Source organism: Octopus bimaculoides, chromosome 3, assembly GCF_001194135.2.
Source record: "Octopus bimaculoides isolate UCB-OBI-ISO-001 chromosome 3, ASM119413v2, whole genome shotgun sequence".
In the NCBI taxonomy this organism is placed as follows: domain Eukaryota; kingdom Metazoa; phylum Mollusca; class Cephalopoda; order Octopoda; family Octopodidae; genus Octopus; species Octopus bimaculoides.
In genome coordinates, this window is record NC_068983.1 from 153,732,391 (window position 1) to 153,740,004 (window position 7,614).

Consider the following 7,614-nt stretch of genomic DNA (forward strand, 5'->3'; position numbering starts at 1 on the left):
ACATAAGCAAACACGCACATCCATAAATCTGTGTGCGTGTGTGTGTGTTTCTGTTTATGATTTGTGAGTAAGTGTCATATTATAAAACTATATTCATACAAACGTCAGTTTAAACCACATTCTTTCTTTCTTGGTCATCTTTCTTTCTTCACATTACAGATTTATCTAAAATTCAATTCAGGCTATATAACAGAATTAGTATTTTGAAATAGAATTGAAACGCCAAAGATTCAGTGAAAGTTATCACGTTAAAATTCACTCTAATATTTCTGTATGTTTTGTAAAGCAACATCCTCATACTGAAATGCAAGATTTTTTCCATATACATAAGTTACGGAATTCTTCTCTAAACTTCTATCTAAATTATTTCATAAATATTTATTGCGACGATAGAGACATTATTTTGCAATTAACATTTTACGAAGTATATTTGTAATAATTTAACAAATTGTAATTCGCTCTTCTGGTTACCACCATGGAGCCAATACGCGTTTTATGGTTCTGTCATGTTTTGATATGTGCGTATGGTTGAATACACTAAATATATACGCACAGATGCATATAGATCTACTTTATAAATATCTATATATCATCTATCTATCTACCTATCTATCTGTCAGTCTATGTATGTATGTATGTATGTATGTATGTATCTATCTATCTATCTATCTATCTATCTATCTATCTATCTATCTATCTATCTCTCAACAACTACTAGGCACCTAAGAAGTTAAATTGAAATGCAGGTATATAACATGTCATTGAAGAGCATGGAGTTGATCATGGTGGTCTTTCTTCCGTTTGTTAGATATGTTTCAGTATTCGGTAATAAATAATGTTACGATGTGAATGGCACATTACACAGGCCACGTTCCTCTCCCATACACACAGTGATACACGCATATATATATATATATTCTTTTATTCTTTTAGTTCTTACAGTCATTTGATTCCAGCCATACTAGAGCACCGCCTTTAGTCGAACAAAACGACCGCAGGACTTATTCTTTGTAAGCCTGGTACTCATTCTATCGGTTACTTTTCCGAACCGCTAAGTTACAGGAGTGTAAGAACACCAACATCGGTTGTCAAGCGATGGTGGGGAAGAGACACAGACACGCACATACACACATACACATATATATGTATGTACATATATATATATATATATATATACGAGGGACTTCTCTCAGTTTTCATCTCCCAAATCCACTCACAAGGTTTTGGTCGACCCGCGGCTATAGCAGAAGATACTTGCCCAAGGTCGCATGTAGTAGGACTGAACCCGGAATCATGTGGTTGAGAAGCAAGCTTCTTACCACGCAGATGCACACACACGCACACGCACGCGCACACACACATACACACACATACACACACACAAACACAAACACACACACAAACACACACACACCCACACACACACACACACACACATAGAGCTCATAAGCGATCAACGTAATGACTAAAGAAAAGAGTTTAATATTAGGGTATTTAATCTCTCGACGGGAAACAGTAGGGATGTTCGTACGCATGGGACAGGAACTCACAACTCTTTGTTTTCGCACCAAGTGTGTTACAATTACACAAAAGTATCCCTGGCTTCTTTCCGTCAGATTTCAGAACTATAATTAGTTCATAGTGTTGTTTTTGTAAACAAACATCATGTGTAATTTCTGCGATGTTTTTTGGTAAGCAGTGTCGATTTTTACAATTCTGTAAATAGTAATGATAATATTTTATGAGCTTAAAGCTTATAAGCGATCACTGTGTAGTGACTAAAGAAAATAATCTAATATTGGGTCATATAAGCCCTCGACGTGAAAAAGTAGAGTTTTTCGTAAGTCCTTGCCATAACGGTTCCGGTGCTGCGCCTACAATCTTGTTTTCGCGGGCTCGTCACCCGGATCGATAGTACGTTGTGCTCCTGTGTAAAACACTTCATTTCTCGTTACTCTCCCAGTGTCCACTTAGCTGTCAATGGGTAACCCTCTGAAGGACTGGTATTTTGACCTGCGGGAATGCTACCCTATTAAAATTTTCCTCTTACCAATTTAGCTCCCTTTGGCTATCAGTGAGAATAATGGAGTGATATTCTTCAAAATATCATTTGGAATCGTAATTTGATCGCAGTCGTCTTTGGTATAGATAGAGAAATTTCTAAGATGTATGAAATCTGCACCTCGTTGAAGCTGAATAGCCTTTTCTTCCACCACTTGTTTGGCATGTCTCTGATGCAAGTTTCTTTATTCATGTTAGAGAATGGATCTTATTCAAGAGAAAGCCGAGCATCTCTTTTGAGACTCCTTCTTTGTTATCTTCAAAGCAATCATGGTTCTTCATTTTCGTCTAGTCAAATTTAATTTTAGCAGTTTTCTGAATGATGTCACGAATTATTGCCCACTTTAAACTAATATGCTTGGTGTTAGAAGGGCAGTTTTTCCGGTACGGTTTATGTTATCATTGGAATTCTTCGGCTTTGTCTTTAAATTCCTATGTATTAAACTTTCTGCTAGGGGAACACAATAAGAAACAGATGGTTTAAAGCGAACATACATTCTGAATTGGTGAATGGCAGGGGAGGATTTAGACCCAACAATTGACTGCTTTCTGGCTATATTCGTAGTAATGGCATCTTATTTGCTGCGTTGATGAATGACGATGTAGTCAAGGGCGTGTAAAGTCTTACAGCATGGATGCATCCTCTAGTTTTAAATCATTTGTTGGGGCGGGCCTGCGAGTTACTCGGAGTTCGAGATGGTAAAGCCCTTTCGGACTGAAGATTCCGGTACCTTGTTTTCATATAGCTATCTTTCACATTATGTATTTCTTTTCCTATATATAAATGGGCATATATCTATTAAATTCATTTCTTCTTCATAAAATACCCTCTCCACTGGAATTTTCCATAGAATGGGAACTTGCATCATACATTCCGTGGCAGAGAATGCCAAGTTATCTGCCTCAAATGACGATTGCCAGTACTTCAAATATCTGAAATGTCGACACAGCAAGGAGCATGTATAGTCACTCGACTTCCTAGAAGTAGTAAGCTAGAAAACAAACCTTAAATCAGACTGTACCGTTTTTAAAAGTGGAATGAAAGCCTTATATAAACTAGTCTTGTATAGCCTTAACATTTCATGGTGCTCACGTTTGAAATGATCTTCATTCTGTTTTTTTGTTTTGTTTTTTTCTCAACTGTGTTGACCTGAGCTAAACACCACACAACATCATAAAGATGATCAAAAACATGGAATCAATTTCCAGTTTCATTTTCAACCATTTCTCATGCTAATGGTCACCATTACGATTATATACTTCTTGTATGTTCTTTCGAGTAAATTTCATTATATCGATCACATCAGATAATGTCGATGAAATAAATGTTGTTACCCTAGAAATCCCATAAATTAATATTTTCACCACTTTATCATTTCTCATGCTAGAATCAACTTTCCAAATGCTCTGTTGCAAGGTTCGTCGTCGAGAAACACTCTAGCGCGCACATAATCAAAGCTAATCTATCAAGAATCTATTGGCTAAATGTTTCTTATTCATACTTTATGAATGCTTTTCTGGTTTTCAACACCAATAAATAGCACTGTGTAGCTCCTAACAATGCACCAGTTTATGCACATGATATTATTTTTGAATCATACCAGCAGAGGTCAAGTTAGTGTAATCAAGACATATGTGAAGTTTGACTAAATGTGACTTTAATTAATTCATTTTTTTTATGGAATCCTCTTTTAACCGAGTTCATTATTTCGACAACATAATCGGTTAGTTGCCTGGCATAAAAGAATACATTAAGGACTCTCTGTAAATCCTAAATGTAATTGATGCTAAGCTTCAACGTTCTTTGTTCCTTAACTTGAATTCAGTATTTACTTGATCAATCCATTCATCTATAGATACACAAACACACCATCCAACATACAAACAGGTTCATATATCTACGTGTATACGTGTATGCGCGTCTGTTTGTGTTTATTTGTATTTATAAACGTACTTGTGTGTTCGTGTGTGGGCAGCTGAATTTTGTTGCGTATGTATACATATATAGTACAAAATGATGTAGGAGTGAGAGCATGTTCATGAACGAAGTGGAATAGTATGACGGACTCATTTTGAAGCCATCCTAATGTCTTGGAACCGTAATATACAAATTACTCAACTGGAAAGAACTATCATCACACTTCATTATAATTAGCCTTATAAGCTAAACTGTAATTTCAATCTAAAATTCTTGCGTTTATTTGCTTATAGTTAAAATTTTAATTTCTTATTCACGCCTGAAAGTATTCAGTTCAATGATACTTGAAATTGATTATAAGATTTGCGGAGCTTTTAAATGATCCATTTTATCACTGTAACACTAATATTGTTAAATACATTTCCCTGGAGTCGATTAACATCAAACCTCAGAAGATTTTAATCTCTAGCTTTAGATAATTTTATAAGTGTATATTTGTCTTTTCATCAAATTTATTGTACATCTGCAGGTGTGAGTTGTTTGTAAATTTGTGACTGATATTTTCTTTTACATTTCTACGCACGTGATAATGTTTTTTTTTTTTTTAGATAGTAGATTATATTGAATTTTTCTGTTATTTTTGTATTCTGTGTTATCTAATTTACATGTCCATTACAAAATATTTAGCTGCGTCGAAACATTAATATGAGATTTCGATAGTAATCTTGTTACTTCGTATGCACTCATCTATATCGCTCTGAACAAATATTAAAGTTAATTATTACTCCATGACCTATCAATACACGTGATTAAAAGAAACATAGATAATTGAAACCTAACATATAAAATGTGTGTTATCATGATTCTGTAGGAATCAAGATGTATATTGAAGACAACAAAGAGGACATTATATTTTAATATTTACTTAATTTCTCTTTTCTACTTCGATATCCCAAACCAATTAACATAAAAGTCACCTTCCAAAAAAAACAAAGAAAAAAAGAAAAAAAGGAAGCTAATGTTGCTGCATGTTATGTTGGCAGCTAATGATATACAGTGCTTGTGATCAATCTTGGATAAAAAAAAATTACGCTCAACTTTCTTATACTCAATAAGATGTGAAATGTAAATTCAATAATGACTTATACTTACACACTTCCAAGTTATACGAATTTGCTACCGTTGCAACAGTTTTATATTTCATATGTTTGCTATTGTTATTCAATCGTAAAAATCTTGAGAAACAAAGATGACGAACTGGATAAAATTTTAGTAAGTTGAACATAACGCTTTGCAAGATTTGTTCAGGGTCTTTACATTTTGTGTTCAAATGTCTCATAAGCCACAATTGCCTTTCCTACTTCTGCAAAATAAAATAAAATAACCTTCAAGTATTCTATTTGATTAAATTGCCTTTCTCCCCCAACGCAATTCCTTGATCCAATGGTGATGTTAGGAATTTTATTCGACCAGGATGGTGAAGTTACTTGTTTTTTTTTTAATATCGTACGTGTGTCCTACCAACAGAGAATATCAATAACTTTTGTGTTCAACATAAAATAATAAATGCAAAACAATTTATAGCAGAATGTTACAGGTGAGAGAAATTCTGATGACAATGCAATGAGTTACGTACAGCTTCGTAGAAATTCTAAAGTTGTGATGTAATTGAGGTGATGTACTTAAATTTTAACACAATTACAGCATTGTAATGTACTTGATAAAATAGTTACAGTTACGCTTAACAGTAAGTATATCTATATATCGCGGAGAAAAGTTTCTTCCGATAACATTATAGTTCAAATATCAGAAATATGACGCTCATTACTTTCAGCCTCTCACATTATTGCATTTGATATTCTCTATAATGTCTTGTGTACCTGATAAATTATATTCGAACAACTCGACCCACTTTAGATTCAAGATCAGGGATACCGTATTGTTATGTCACATATATTTCAAATGTGTCGTTATGCCACGCATATTCAAATGTATTTAAATTATGTACTTAAAGTATTAGTGATGGTTTAAGTACCATTAGTGTATATGTCGTTCTAAACAGCTGACTTGCATTTTCTTTCCAAACAAAAATAAAATAAAATATAATTCAATGAAATCATACAGGTAAACTGTTTGATCTTCACAGTTAGATCCGCCTTTTAGATTATGATTAAATGTTATATTGGTTAGTATAGTGAGTAATATTTTTTCTAAAGTGGTCTACACATTCCAAAATGTAATACAAAATGAGAAATGCACTAAATTGGAAAATAGAACAGATAGAATATTCGTAGATAGAATAGCTTTATTTCTCGGTCTGATCTAGTAGAGGTGATATTTGGCTAAAGAACAAAGGCATTCATTTCCAGTATACATATGGAAACAGTGATATATAGAGTTTGGACAAGTGTAATTTCAAGACATTTAAGTATTATTAACATACTAATACGTTAACATAATCTGTTCCACAGCTTTGCCACATTTGGCATTTTCTTATACAGGTATTTTCTTATACTGAGTTAGTTTCATGTAAATATACTCCATTTGATATGTTCAAGGATTTTTCTCATCTATTCCGTGTCTCTTGCTATTTGTTATTTCCTAGAAAGTGAATTCATTTTTTCAACAACGAAATAATATTTCCAGACATTCTAAGTTGATAAACACAATGAAATATTCCTCTATTTACAATTACACACTTCTGTGTTATTGCAATATCGCTTCTCTAGATTATGATTTCTTATTGCATTTTCTTTCTCATACGTTCCATTGCAACTCTTATTATCTCGTTTTGTCCTCACTAATTTTAGGCAGGTAAGTTCCATGTTTACTGCTACTGTACACATTGACGCCCAAATGATGAGTATAAATTATAATTATTTTATGTTTTTGTGCAATTTTCTTAGTATGTCATCAGAAAGATTCATTAGTGTAATTTCTATTATCTGATGCCCAACATATTTGTAGCTGCCATATAGATGTGTATAAACTTTACTTTTTGGGAATACGTCTATTTTTTATGACATGTCGCTAATTAACTTACTATGCATTATCCTCTATGCGTTTTTTTCTATTTTCTTTTTGGATAATATTCCTATGCAGAGACTTGTTCTTTATACTTCTAGATCTATTGTTTCAAACCACTCTAATCATATAATCTTCTTCACTTGTTTTGTTTTGTTTTTTTCGAAAATTGCTCATTTTTTTCTCCTAATGTTAAACATGACAATATGAATTTATTGTATTGCTCATGAAACGATAACGAAATATACGGTATCTGTGTTCCATACAGTTCCTTCTGTATTTGAAACCGTAACGAAAGGTAACATGAAACAATTTAATTTCTCAGTTGTAGTTATGTAATTCTACGTCGATATTAATTCAATTGAGGAGTTGTATGAACATAGAACATCTCATCATCTCATTTGTATATGTATAAACATGTTTTTTTTTTGTGCAGAGCAGAAAGTATCGAGCTACATTCATCCATCCATTCATCCATCCATCCATCCATTCATCCATCCATCCATCCAACCGTCCAAACATTCATACATAAATACATACATACATACATGCATGCATACATCCAAACATCCAAACATATATATATATATATATATATATATATATATATA

The 7,614-nt window shown here is 33.1% G+C and overlaps 1 long non-coding RNA gene across 3 annotated transcripts in view; it reads right to left on the reverse strand.

Moving 5' to 3' along the window:
* The window catches only part of LOC128247356 (uncharacterized), a 193,412-nt gene that overhangs the window by 145,630 nt on the left and 40,168 nt on the right, over window positions 1-7,614 (reverse strand). For all 3 annotated transcript variants that reach the window (XR_008263754.1, XR_008263753.1, XR_008263752.1), the window contains one exon: window positions 5,132-5,342. This is a non-coding gene — a long non-coding RNA (uncharacterized LOC128247356). The remainder of the gene's footprint in view (window positions 1-5,131; window positions 5,343-7,614) is intronic.